Source organism: Calliopsis andreniformis, unplaced genomic scaffold, assembly GCF_051401765.1.
Source record: "Calliopsis andreniformis isolate RMS-2024a unplaced genomic scaffold, iyCalAndr_principal scaffold0127, whole genome shotgun sequence".
NCBI lineage: Eukaryota > Metazoa > Arthropoda > Insecta > Hymenoptera > Andrenidae > Calliopsis > Calliopsis andreniformis.
In genome coordinates, this window is record NW_027480536.1 from 58181 (window position 1) to 72725 (window position 14545).

Below are 14545 nucleotides of genomic sequence, written 5' to 3' on the forward strand. Positions count from 1 at the left end.
ATTGAAGATTGAGGACTAAGTGTTGAGGGTTGAGTGATGAGGATAGATGTTTGTGGATGGAGACTTGAATATTGAAGATTGAGGATTGGGTATTGAAAACTGAGAATTCAGGCTATTCTATTGAGTATTGACGATTGAGCATTGTTGGTTGAGTATTGAGAATTGGTGGTTGAGGGTTGTGTGTTGAATATTGAGGATTGAGGATTTTGGATTGAGGATTGAGGATTGCGGATTGAGTATTGAAGATGGAGTATTCATGACTGAGGATTGAGGTTTGAGGATTGAGGATTGAGGATTGAAGATTGAGGATTGAGGATTGAGGATTGAGGATGGAGGATGAGGACTGAGGTTCTTAGGATTGCGGTTTGAGGAATGAGGATTGAGGATTGAGGATTGAGGATTGAGGATTGAGGGTTGAGTGTTGAAGATTGAGGATTGATGTCTGACGATTGAGGATTGAGTATTGAGAATTGACAATTGAGGATTGAAGATTGAGTATTGAGGATTGAAGATTGAGGATTGAGGATTGAGGATTGAAGATTGAGGATTGCGGATTGAGGATTGAGGATTGTGGATTGAGGATTGAAGATTGAAGATTGAGTACTGAGGATTGAAGATTGAGGATTGAGGATTGATGACTGAGGATTGAGGATTGAGGATTGAGAATTGACAAATGAGGATTGAAGATTGAATATTGAGGATTGAAGATTGAGGATTGAGGATTGAGGATTGAGGATTGAGAATTGAGGATTGAAGATTGAAGATTGAGTATTGAGGATTGAAGATTAAGGATTGAGGATTGAGTATTGAGGATTGAGAATTGAGGATTGATGATAGAGGATTGGGGATTGAAGATAGAAGATTGAGGATTGAGGATTGAGGATTGAAGATTGAGGATTGAGGATGAAGGCTGAGGGTTGAGGATTGCTGTTTGAGGACTGAGGACTGAGGATTGAGGATTGAGAATTGAGGATTGAGGATTGAGGATTGAGTATTGAGGATTGAAGATTGAGGGTTGCGGATTGAGGATTTTAGGATTGAGGATTGCGGATTGATGATTGAGTATTCAGGATTGAAGATTGAGGATTGCGGATTGAGGATTGAGGATTGAGGATTGAGGATTGAAGATTGAAGATTGAGTACTGAGGATTGAAGATTGAGGACTGAGGATTGTGGATTGAGGACTGAGGATTGAGGATTGAGGATTGAGTATTGAGGATTGAGAATTGAGAATTGAGGATGAGGACTGAGGGTTGAGGTTTGAGGTTTGAGGAATGAGGATTGAGGATTGAGGATTGAGGATTGAGGATTGAGGATTGAGTATTGAAGATTGAAGATTGAGGATTGAGTATTGAAAACAGAGAATTCAGGATATTCTATTGAGTATTGAGAATTGAGGACTGATGGTTGAGTATTGAGGATTGAAGGTTGAGGGTTGTGTGTTGAATATTGAGGATTGAGGATTCTAGGATTGAGGATTGAGGATTGAAGATTGAGTATTGAGGATTGAAGATTGAGGATTGGGGATTGAGGATTGACGATTGACGATTGAGGATTGAAGATTGAGGATTGAGTATTGAGGATTGAGGATTGAAGATAGTGTTTTGAGGATTGAAGATTGAGTATTGAGGATTGAGGATAGAACATTGAGGACTGAGTGTTGAGGGTTGAGTGATGAGCATTGATGTTTGTGGATTGAGATTTGAAGCTTGAAGATTGGGGATTGAGTATTGAAAACTGTGAATTGAGGATATTCTAGTGAGGATTGAGGATTGACAATTGATTGTTGCGGACTGAGGGATGAAGATTGAGGATTCAGGATTGAGGATTGAGGACTGAGGATTGAGGATTCAGTATTGATGATAGAGGATTGGGGTTTGAGGATTGACGATTGAGGATTGAGGATTGAGTATTGAGGATTGAAGATTGAGGATTGAGGATTGAGGATTGAAGAATGAGGATTGAGGATTGAGGATTGAGGATTGAGGATTGATGAGTGAGGATTGAGTATTGAAGATTGAGGATTGGGGATTGAGGACTGACGATTGAGGATTGAGTATTCAGGACTGAGAATTGAGGATTGAGGATTGAAGATTGTGTATTGAGGATTGAAGATTGAGGATTGAGGATTGAGGATTGAAGATTGAGGACTGAGTGTTGTGGGTTGAGTGATGGGAATTGATGTTTGTGGATTGAGTTTTGAAGATTGAAGAATGGTGATTGAGTGTTGTAAACTGTGATTTGAGGATATTCTATTGAGGATTGAGGATTGACAATTGATTGTTGAGGACTGAGGGCTGAAGATTGAGGATTCAGGGTTGAGGATTCGGGATTGAGGTTTGAGGACTGAGAATTGAGGTTTGAGTATTGAGGATGGAGGATTGACTCTTGAGGATTGAGGATTGAGGATGGAGGATTGAAGAGAGAGGACTGAGTGTTGAGGATTGAGTGTTGAGAATTGAGGTTTGAGGATTGAGATTTGATTATTGAATATTGTGGATTGAGTATTGAACCATCAGTTTTCAGGATATTCCATTGAGTATTGAGTATTGAGAATTGAGGATTGATGGTTGAGTATTGAGAATTGATGGCTGAGGGTTGTGTGTTGAATATTGAGGATTGAGGATTGAGGATTGAGAATTGAGGACTGAGGATTGAAGATTGAGTATTGATGATTGAAGATTGAGGACTGAGGGTTGAGGATTGAGGATTGAAAATTGAGGATTGAGGATTGAGGACTGAGGATTCAGAATGAGGGCTGAGGGTTGTGGATTGACGTTTGTGTATTGAATCCTGAGAATTCAGGATATTCTATTGAGTATTGAGAATTGAGGATTGATGGTTGAGTATTGAGGATTGAGGATTGAGGATTGAGGATAGTGGGTTGAGTATTGAAGATTGAGGATTGTTGATTGGGGATTGAGGATTGAGGATTGAGGATTGAAGATTCAGTATTGAGGATCGAAGATTGAGAATTGAAGATTGAGGATTGAGGATTGAAGATTGAGTGTTGAGGATTGAAGGCTGACGATTGAGTATTGGGAATTGAGGATTGATGGTTGAGTATTGAGGATTGAAGTTTGAGGGTTGTGTGTTGAATATTGAGGATTGAGGATTTCAGGTTTGAGGACTGAGGATTGAAGATTGAGTATTGAGGATTGAAGATTGAGGATTGCGGATTGAGGATTGAGGATTGAGGATTGAGGATTGAGGATTGAGGATTGAAGGTTGAATTTTGATGAATGAAAATCGAGGATTCAGGATTGAGGGTTGTGGATTGAGGACGAGGACTGAGGGTTGAGTATTGATGCTTGAGGGCTGAGGAATGAGGATTGAGGATTGCGAATTGAGGATTGAGGGTTGAAGATTGAAGATTGGGTATTGAGGATTGAAGAATGAGGATTGAGGGTTGAGTATTAAGGATTGAGGATTGAAGATTGAGTATTGAGGATTGAAGATTGAGGATTGAGGATTGAATACTGAGTGTTGAGGATTGAAGATTGAGGATTGAAGATTGAGGATTGAGGATTGAGGATTGAAGATTGAGGATTGAGGATTGAGGATTGAGAATTGAGGATTGAGGATTGAAGATTGAATATTGATGATTGAAGATCGAGGATTGAGGATTGAGTGTTGTGGATTGAGGACGAGGACTGAGGGTTGAATATTGATGTTTGAGGTCTGAGGATTGAGGATTGAGGATTGAGGATTAAGGATTGTGAATTGAGAATTGAAGATTGAGGATTGGGTATTGAAGATTGAAGAATGAGGGTTGAGGGTTGAGGATTGAGGATTGCAGATTGAGTATTGAGGATTGAAGATTGAGGATCGAGGATTGAGGATTGAGGATGGAGGATGAGGACTGAGGTTCTTAGGATTGCGGTTTGAGGAATAAGGATTGAGGATTGAGGATTGAGGATTGAGGATTGAGGGTTCAGTGTTGAAGATTGAGGATTGATGACTGAGGATTGAGGATTGAGTATTGAGAATTGACAATTGAGGATTGAAGATTGAGTATTGAGGATTGAAGATTGAGGATTGTGGATTGAGGATTGTAGATTGACGACTGAGTGTTGAGGGTTGAGTGATGAGGATAGATGTTTGTGGATGGAGACTTGAATATTGAAGATTGAGGATTGGGTATTGAAAATAGAGAATTCAGGATATTCTATTGAGTATTGAGAATTGAGCATTGATGGTTGAGTATTGAGAATTGGTGGTTGAGGGTTGTGTGTTGAATATTGAGGATTGAGGATTGAGGATTGAGGATTGAGGATTGAAGATTGAGTATTGAGGACTGAATATTGAGGACTGAGGATTGAGGATTGAGGATTGAGGATTGATGGTTGAGGATTGGGCATTGAGGATTGACGATTCAGGATTGAGTATTGAGGACTGAGAATTGAGGATTGAGGATTGAAGATTGTGTATTGAGGATTGAAGATTGAGGTTTGAGGATTGATGGTTGAGGATTGGGCATTGAGGATTGACGATTGAGGATTGAGTATTGAGGACTGAGAATTGAGGATTGAGGATTGAAGATTGTGTATTGAGGATTGAAGATTGAGGTTTGAGGATTGATGGTTGTGTGTTGAGTATTGAGGATTGAGGATTGAGGATTGAGGATTGAGGATTGAGGATTGAGGATTGAAGATTGAGGACTAAGTGTTGAGGGTTGAGTGATGAGGATAGATGTTTGTGGATGGAGACTTGAATATTGAAGATTGAGGATTGGGTATTGAAAACTGAGAATTCAGGCTATTCTATTGAGTATTGACGATTGAGCATTGTTGGTTGAGTATTGAGAATTGGTGGTTGAGGGTTGTGTGTTGAATATTGAGGATTGAGGATTTTGGATTGAGGATTGAGGATTGCGGATTGAGTATTGAAGATGGAGTATTCATGACTGAGGATTGAGGTTTGAGGATTGAGGATTGAGGATTGAAGATTGAGGATTGAGGATTGAGGATTGGGGATTGAGGATTGAGGATGAGGGCTGAGAGTTGAGGATTGAGGTTTGAAGATTAAGGATTGGGGATTGAGGATTGAGGATTGAGGATTGAGTATTGATGTTTGAGAATTGAGGATTGAGGATTGAAGATTGTGGATTAAGGATTGAGGATTGGGGATTGAGGATCTAGGATTGGAGATTGTCTATTGAGGATTGAGGATTGAGGATTGAGGACTGAGGAACGAGGATTGAGGATTGAGGATGATGGCTGAGGGTTGAGGATTGAGGTTTGAGGACTGTGGACTGAGGATTGAGGATTGAGAATTGGGATTTGAGGATGAGGACTGATGGTTGAGGTTTGAGGTTTGAGGAATGAGGATTGAGGATTGAGTATTGAGGATTGAGGATTGAGGATTGAAGATTAAGTATTGATGATTGAATATTGAGGATTGAGTATTGAAGATTGAGGATTGATGACTGAGGATTGAGGATTGAGGATTGAGGATTGAGGATTGAAGATTGCGTAATGAGGATTGAAGGTTGAGGATTGAGGATTGAAGATTGAGTATGGAGGATTGAAGATTGAGGATTGAGGAATGAGGATTGAAGATTGAGGATTGAGGATTGAGGATTGAGGATTGATGATTGAAGACTGAGTATTGAGGATTGAAGATTCAGGATTGATGGTTGAGTATTGAGGATTGAGAATTGAGGATTGAGGATTGAGTTTTGAAGATTGAGGATTGATGATTGAGGATTGAGGATTGAGGATTGAGGATTGAGGATTGAGGACTGAAGATTGAGTATTGAGGATTGAAGATTCAGTATTGAGGAATGAAGATTGAGAATTGAGCATTGAGTATTGAACATTGAGGACTGAGTGTTGAGGGCTGAGTGATGAGAATTGATGTTTGTGGATAGAGGTTGGAAGATTGCAGATTGAGTATTGAGTATTGAAAACTGTGAATTGAGGCTATTCTATTGAGGATTGAGGATTGAGGATTGGGGATTGAGGATTGAGGATGAGGGCTGAGAGTTGAGGATTGAGGTTTGAAGATTGAGGATTGGGGATTGAGGATTGAGGAGTGAGGATTGAGTATTGATGTTTGAGAATTGAGGATTGAGGATTGAAGATTGTGGATTAAGGATTGAGGATTGGGGATTGAGGATCTAGGATTGGAGATTGTCTATTGAGGATTGAGGATTGAGGATTGAGGACTGAGGAACGAGGATTGAGGATTGAGGATGATGGCTGAGGGTTGAGGATTGAGGTTTGAGGACTGTGGACTGGGGATTGAGGATTGAGAATTGAGGATTGAAGATTGAGGATTGAAGATTGAGTATTGAGTATTGAAGATTGAGGATTGAGGATTGAGGATTGAAGAGTGAGGATTGGGGACAGAGTGCTGAGGTTTCAGTGATGAGAATTGATATTTGTGGATAGAGATTTGAAGATTGCAGATTGAGTATTGAGTATTGAAAACTGTGAATTGATGATATTGTATTGAGGATTGAGAATTGACAACTGATTGTTGAGGACTGAGGTCTGAAGATTGCGGATTCAGGATTGAAGATTCAGGATTGAGGATTGAGGACTGAAGATTGAGGATTGAGGATTGAGGATTGAGGATTGAGGATTGAAGATTGAGTATTGATGATTGAATATTGAGTATTGTGGATTGATAGTTGAGGATTGAGGACGAGGACTGACGGTTGAGGATTGAGGTACGAGGATTGAGGATTGAGGATTGAGGACTGAGGATTGAGGATTGAGGATTGAGCATTGAGGATTGAAGATTGAGGACTGGGGATTGAGGATTGAAGATTGGTTATTGAGGATTGAAGATTGAGAATTGAGGATTGAGGATTGAGAATTGGGAATTGAAGATGAGGACTGAGGGTTGAGGTTTGAGGTTTGAGGAATGAGGATTGTGGATTGAGGATTGAGGATTGAGTATTGAAGATTGAGGATTGATGACTGAGGATTGAGGATTGAGGATTGAGGATTGAGGATTGAAGATTGCGTAATGAGGATTGAAGATTTAGGATTGAGGATTGAAGATTGAGTATGGAGGATTGAAGATTGAGGATTGAGGATTGAGGATTGAAGATTGAGGACTGAGTGTTGAGGGTTGAGTTATGAGAATTGATGTCTGTGGATTGAGATTTGAAGACTGAAGATTGGGGATTCAGTATTGAAAACTGTGAATTGATGATATTCTACTGAGGATTGAGGATTGACGATTGATTGTTGCGGACTGAGGGATGAAGATTGAGCATTCAGGATTGAGGATTCGGAATTGAGGTTTGAGGACTGAGCATTGAGTGTTGAGGATTGAGGATTGAGGATTGACGCTTGGGGATAGAGGATTGAGGATGGAGGATTGAAGAGAGAGGACCGAGGGTTGAGGATTGATTGTTGAGAATTGATGTTTGAGGATCGAGATTTGATTATTGAATATTGTGGATTGAGTATTGAATCATGAGAATTCAGGATACTCTATTGAGTGTTGAGAATTGATGGTTGATGGTTGTGTGTTGAATATTGAGGATTGAGTATTCAGGATTGAAGATTGAGTATTGAGGATTGAAGGTTGATGATTGAGGATTGAGGATTGATGATTGAGGATTGAGGATTGAGGATTGAGTACTGAGGATTGATGATTGAAGACTGAGTATTGAGGATTGAACATTGAGCATTGAGGATTCAGGATTGAGGATTGAGCATGAGGGCTGAGGGTTGAGGATTGAGGATTGAGGACTGAAGATTGAAGATTGAGTATTGAGGATTGAGAATTGTGGATTGAGGATTGAGGGTTGAAGATTGAGGATTGGGTGTTGAGGACTGAAGGATGAGGATTGAGGATTGAGGATTGAGGATTGAGAATTGAGGATTGAAGATTGAGTATTGATGACTGAAGATTGAGGATTGAGGATTGAGGTTTGTGGATTGAGGACGAGGACTGACGGTTGAGGATTGAAGATTGAGAATTGAGGATTGAGGATTGAGGATTGAGGTTTGAGGATTGAGGATTGAGTGTTGAAGATTGAGGATTGATGATTGAGGATTGAGCATTGAGGATTGAGGATTGAGTATTGAGGACTGAAGATTGAGTATTGAGGATCGAAGATTCAGTATTGAGGAATGAAGATTGAGAATTGAGGATTGAGTATTGAATATTGAGGACTGAGTGTTGAGGGTTGAGTGATGAGAATTGATGTTTGTGGATAGAGGTTGGAAGATGGCAGATTGAGTATTGAGTATTGAAAACTGTGAATTGAGGATATTCTATTGAGGATTGAGGATTGACAACTGATTGTTGATGACTGTGAGCTGAAGATTGAGGATTCAGGATTGAGGATTCAGAATTGAGGTTTGAGGTCTGAGGATTGTGGATTGAAGATTGAGTACTGAGGATTGAAGACTGAGGATTGAGGATTGAGGATTGAGGATTGAGGATTGAGGATGAGGGCTGAGGGTTGAGGATTGAGGTTTGAGGACTGAGGACTGAGGATTGAGGATTGAGAATTCAGGATTGAGGATTGAGGATTGAGGATTGAAGACTGAGGATTGGGTATTGAGGATAGAAGGATGAGGATTGAGGATTGAGGATTGAGGATTGAGGATTGAAGATTGAGTATTTAGGATTGAAGACTGACGATTGAGGATTGAGGATTGAGGATTGAGGATTGAGGATTGAGGATTGAAGATTGAGGATTGGGGATTGAGGATTGAGGATTGAGGATTGAGCATTGATGTCCGAGAATTGACGATTGAGGCTTGAGGATTGAGGACTGAGGACTGAGGATTGAGGATTGAGGATTGAGGATTGAGCATTGAGGATTGAAGATTGAGTATTGATGACTGAAGATTGAGGATTGAGGATTGAGGTTTGAGGATTGAGGACGAGGACTGACGGTTGAGGATTGAAGATTGAGAATTGAGGATTGAGGATTGAGGATTGAGGTTTGAAGATTGAGGACTGAGTGTTGAAGATTGAGGATTGATGATTGAGGATAGAGGATTGAGGATCGAGGATTGAGGATTGAGGATCGAAGATTGAGGATTGAGGGTTGATGATAGAGTGCTGAAGATTGAGGATTGCTGATTGAGGATTGAGGATTGAGGATTGAGGATTGAGGATTGAGGATTGAAGATTGAGGGTTGGGGATTGAGGATTGAGGATTGAGGATTGAGAATCGAAGATTGAGTATTGATGATTGAAGATTGAGGTTTGAGGATTGTGGATTGAGGATGGAGGATGAGGGCTGAGGGTTGAGGATTGAGGTTTGAGTATTGAATACTGAGAATTCAGGATATTCTATTGAGTATTGAGAATTGAGGATTGATGGTTGAGTATTGAGGATTGAGGATTGAGTATTGAGGATTGAAGATTGAGGTTTGAGGATTGAGAATTGAGAATTGAGGATGAGGACTGTGGGTTGAGGATTGAGGTTTGAGGAACGAGGATTGAGGATTGAGAATTGTGGGCTGAGGATTGACGATTGAGTATTGAAGATTGAGGATTGACGACTGAGGATTGAGGATTGAGGATTGAGGATTGAGGATTGAAGATTGAGTATTGAGGATTGAAGAATGACGATTGAGGATAGAGGATTGAGGATTGAGGATTGAGGATTGAGGCTTGAGGATTGAGGATTGAGGATTGAAGATTGAGCATTGGGGATTGAGGATTGAGGATTGAGGATTGAGTATTGATGATTGAGAATTGAGGATTGAGGATTGAAGATTGTGGATTAAGGATTGAGGATTGGGGATTGAGGATTGAGGATTGAGGATTGAGGATTGAGAATTGTGGGCTGAGGATTGACGATTGAGTATTGAAGATTGAGGATTGACGACTGAGGATTGAGGATTGAGGATTGAGGTTTGAGGATTGAAGGTTGTGTATTGAGGATTGAAGAATGACGATTGAGGATTAAGGATTGAGTGTTCAAGATTGAGGATTGGGCATTGAGGACTGAAGAATGAGGATTGAGGATTGAGGATTGAGGACTGAGAATTGCACATTGAGTATTGAGTATTGAAGACCGACGATTGAGGATTGGGGATTGAGGATTGAGGATTGAAGATTGAGTATTGATGATTGAATATTGAGGATTGAGGATTGATAGTTGAGGATTGAGGACGAGGACTGACGGTTGAGGATTGAGGTACGAGGATTGAGGATTGAGGACTGAGGATTGAGGATTGAGGATTGAGCATTGAGGATCGAAGATTGAGGACTGGGGATTGAGGATTGAAGATTGGTTATTGAGGATTGAAGATTGAGAATTGAGGATTGAGGATTGAGAATTGGGAATTGAGAATGAGGACTGAGGGTTGAGGTTTGAGGTTTCAGGAATGAGGATTGAGGATTGAGTATTGAGGATTGAGGATTGAGGATTGAGGATTGAGGATTGATGATTGAATATTGAGGATTCAGGATTGATAGTTGAGGATTGAGGATGAGGACTGAGGGTTGAGGTTTGAGGTTTGAGGAATGAGGATTGAGGATTGAGGTTTGAGGATTGAGGATTGAGGATTGTGTATTGAGTATTGGAGATGGAGTATTCATGACTGAGGATTGAGGTTTGAGGTTTGAGGACTGAGGATTGAGGATCGAAGGTTGAGTATTGAGGATTGAAGCTTGAGGATTGAGGATTGAGGATTGAGGATTGAGATTTGAGGATTGAAGATTGAGTATTGATGATTGAAGATTGAGGATTGAGGATTGAGGATTGATGATTGAAGACCGAGTATTGAGGATTGAAGATTGAGGATTGATGGTTGAGTATTGAGGATTGAGAATTGAGGATTGAGGATTGAGTTTTGAAGATTGAGGATTGATGATTGAGGATTGAGGATTGAGGATTGAGGATTGAGGATTGAGGACTGAAGATTGAGTATTGAGGATTGAAGATTCAGTATTGAGGAATGAAGATTGAGAATTGAGGATTGAGGACTGAACATTGAGGACTGAGTGTTGAGGGTTGAGTGATGAGAATTGATGTTTGTGGATAGAGGATGGAAGATTGTAGATTGAGTATTGAGTATTGAAAACTGTGAATTGAGGATATTCTATTGAGGATTGAGGATTGACTACTGATTGTTGATGACTGAGAGCTGAAGATTGCGGATTCAGGATTGAAGATTCAGGATTGAGGTTTGAGGACTGAAGATTGAGGATTGGGGATTGAGGATTGAGGATTGAGGATTGAGGATTGAAGATTGAGTATTGATGATTGAATATTGAGGATTGAGGATTGACAGTTGAGGATTGAGGACGAGGACTGACGGTTGAGTATTGAGGTACGAGGATTGGGGATTGAGGACTGAGGATTGAGGATTGAGGATTGAGCATTGAGGATCGAAGATTGAGGACTGGGGATTGAGGATTGAAGATTGGTTATTGAGGATTGAAGATTGAGAATTGAGGATTGAGGACTGAGAATTGGGAATAGAGAATGAGGACTGGGGGGTTGAGGTTTGAGGTTTCAGGAATGAGGATTGAGGATTGAGTATTGAGGATTGAGGATTGAGGATTGAGGATTGAGGATTGATGATTGAATATTGAGGATTGAGGATTGATAGTTGAGTATTGAGGATGAGGACTGAGGGTTGAGGTTTGAGGTTTGAGGAATGAGGATTGAGGATTGAGGTTTGAGGATTGAGGATTGAGGAATGTGTATTGAGTATTGGAGATGGAGTATTCATGACTGAGGATTGAGGTTTGAGGTTTGAGGACTGAGGATTAAGGATCGAAGGTTGAGTATTGAGGATTGAAGATTGAGGATTGAGGATTGAGGATTGATGATGGAGGATGAGGACTGAGGGTTGAGGATTGGGGTTTGAGGAATGAGGATTGAGGATTGAGCATTGAGGATTGAGGATTGTGTATTGAGGACTGAAGATTGAGTATTGAGGATTGAAGATTCAGTATTGAGGAATGAAGATTGAGAATTGAGGATTGAGCATTGAATATTGAGGACTGAGTGTTGAGGGTTGAGTGATGAGAATTGATGTTTGTGGATAGAGGTTGGAAGATGGCAGATTGAGTATTGAGTATTGAAAACTGTGAATTGAGGATATTCTATTGAGGATTGAGGATTGACAACTGATTGTTGATGACTGTCAGCTGAAGATTGAGGATTCAGGATTGAGGATTCAGAATTGAGGTTTGAGGTCTGAGGATTGTGGATTGACGATTGAGTACTGAGGATTGAAGACTGAGGATTGAGGATTGAGGATTGAGGATTGAGGATTGAGGATGAGGGCTGAGGGTTGAGGATTGAGGTTTGAGGACTGAGGACTGAGGATTGAGGATTGAGAATTGAGGATTGAGGATTGAGGATTGAGGATTGAAGACTGAGGATTGGGTATTGAGGATAGAAGAATGAGGATTGAGGATTGAGGATTGAGGATTGAGGATTGAAGATTGAGTATCTAGGATTGAAGACTGACGATTGAGGATTGAGGATTGAGGATTGAGGATTGAGGATTGAGGATTGAGGATTGAAGATTGAGGATTGGGGATTGAGGATTGAGGATTGAGGATTGAGCATTGATGTCTGAGAATTGACGATTGAGGCTTGAGGATTGAGGATTGAGGACTGAGGATTGAGGATTGAGGATTGAGCATTGAGGATTGAAGATTGAGGACTGGGGATTGAGGATCGAAGATTGGTTATTGAGGATTGAACATTGAGAATTGAGGATTGAGGATTGAGAATTGGGATTTGAGGATGAGGACTGAGGGTTGAGGTTTGAGGTTTGAGGAATGAGGATTGAGGATTGAGTATTGAGGATTGAGGACTGAGGATTGAAGATTGAGTATTGATGATTGAATATTGAGGATTGAGGATTGATAGTTGAGGATTGAGGATGAGGACTGAGGATTGAGGATTGATGATTGATGATTGAGGATTGAGGATTGAGTATTGAGGATTGATGATTGAAGACTGTGTATTGAGGATTGAACATTGAACATTGAGGATTCAGGATTGAGGATTGAGGATGAGGGCTGAGGGTTGAGGATTGAGGATTGAGGACTGAAGATTGAAGATTGAGTATTGAGGATTGAGAATTGTGGATTGAGGATTGAGGGTTGAAGATTGAGGATTGGGTGTTGAGGACTGAAGGATGAGGATTGAGGATTGAGGATTGAGGATTGAGGTTTGAGGATTGAGGATTGAGTGTCGAAGATTGAGGATTGATGATTGAGGATAGAGGATTGAGGATCGAGGATTGAGGATTGAGGATCGAAGATTGAGGATTGAGGGTTGATGATAGAGTGCTGAAGATTGAGGATTGATGATTGAGGATTGAGGATTGAGGATTGAGGATTGGGGATTGATGATTGAGGATTGAGGATTGAGGATTGAGGATTGAGGATTGAGGGATGAGGATTGAGGACGGGGACTGAGGGTTGAGGATTGAGAATTGAGGATTGAGGATTGAGGATTGAGGATTGAGGATTGAGGATTGAGGATTGAGGATTGAAGATTGAGGACTGAGTGTTGAGGGTTGAGTGATGAGAATAGATGTTTGTGGATGCAGACTTGAATATTGAAGATTGAGGATTGGGTATTGAAAACTGAGAATTCAGGATATTCTATTGAGTATTGAGAATTGAGCATTGATGGTTGAGTATTGAGAATTGGTGGTTGAGGGTTGTGTGTTGAATATTGAGGATTGAGGATTGAGGATTGAGGATTGAGGCTTGAAGATTGAGTATTGAGGACTGAATATTGAGGACTGAGGATTGAGGATTGAGGATTGAGGATTGATGGTTGAGGATTGGGCATTGAGGATTGACGATTGAGGATTGAGTATTGAGGACTGAGAATTGAGGACTGAGGATTGAAGATTGTGTATTGAGGATTGAAGATTGAGGTTTGAGGATTGATGGTTGAGGATTGGGCATTGAGGATTGACGATTGAGGATTGAGTATTGAGGACTGAGAATTGAGGATTGAGGATTGAAGATTGTGTATTGAGGATTGAAGATTGAGGTTTGAGGATTGATGGTTGAGGATTGGGCATTGAGGATTCACGATTGAGGATTGAGTATTGAGGACTGAGAATTGAGGATTGAGGATTGAAGATTGTGTATTGAGGATTGAAGATTGAGGAATGTGGATTGAAGATTGAGTGTTGAGGATTGAAGGCTGACGATTGAGTATTGAGAATTGAGGATTGATGGTTGAGTATTGAGGATTGAAGTTTGAGGGTTGTGTGTTGAATATTGAGGATTGAGGATTTCAGGTTTGAGGATTGAGGATTGAAGATTGAGTATTGAGGGTTGAAGATTGAGGATTGCGGATTGAGGATTGAGTATTGATGATTGAGGATTGAAGACTGACGATTGAGTATTGAGGATTGAGGATTGAAGATAGTGTATTGAGGATTGAAGATTGAGTATTGAGGATTGAGGATAGAAGATTGAGAACTGAGTGTTGAGGGTTGAGTGATGAGCATTGATGTTTGTGGATTGAGATTTGAAGATTGAAGATTGGGGATTGAGTATTGAAAACTGTGAATTGAGGATATTCTAGCGAGGATTGAGGATTGACAATTGATTGTTGCGGACT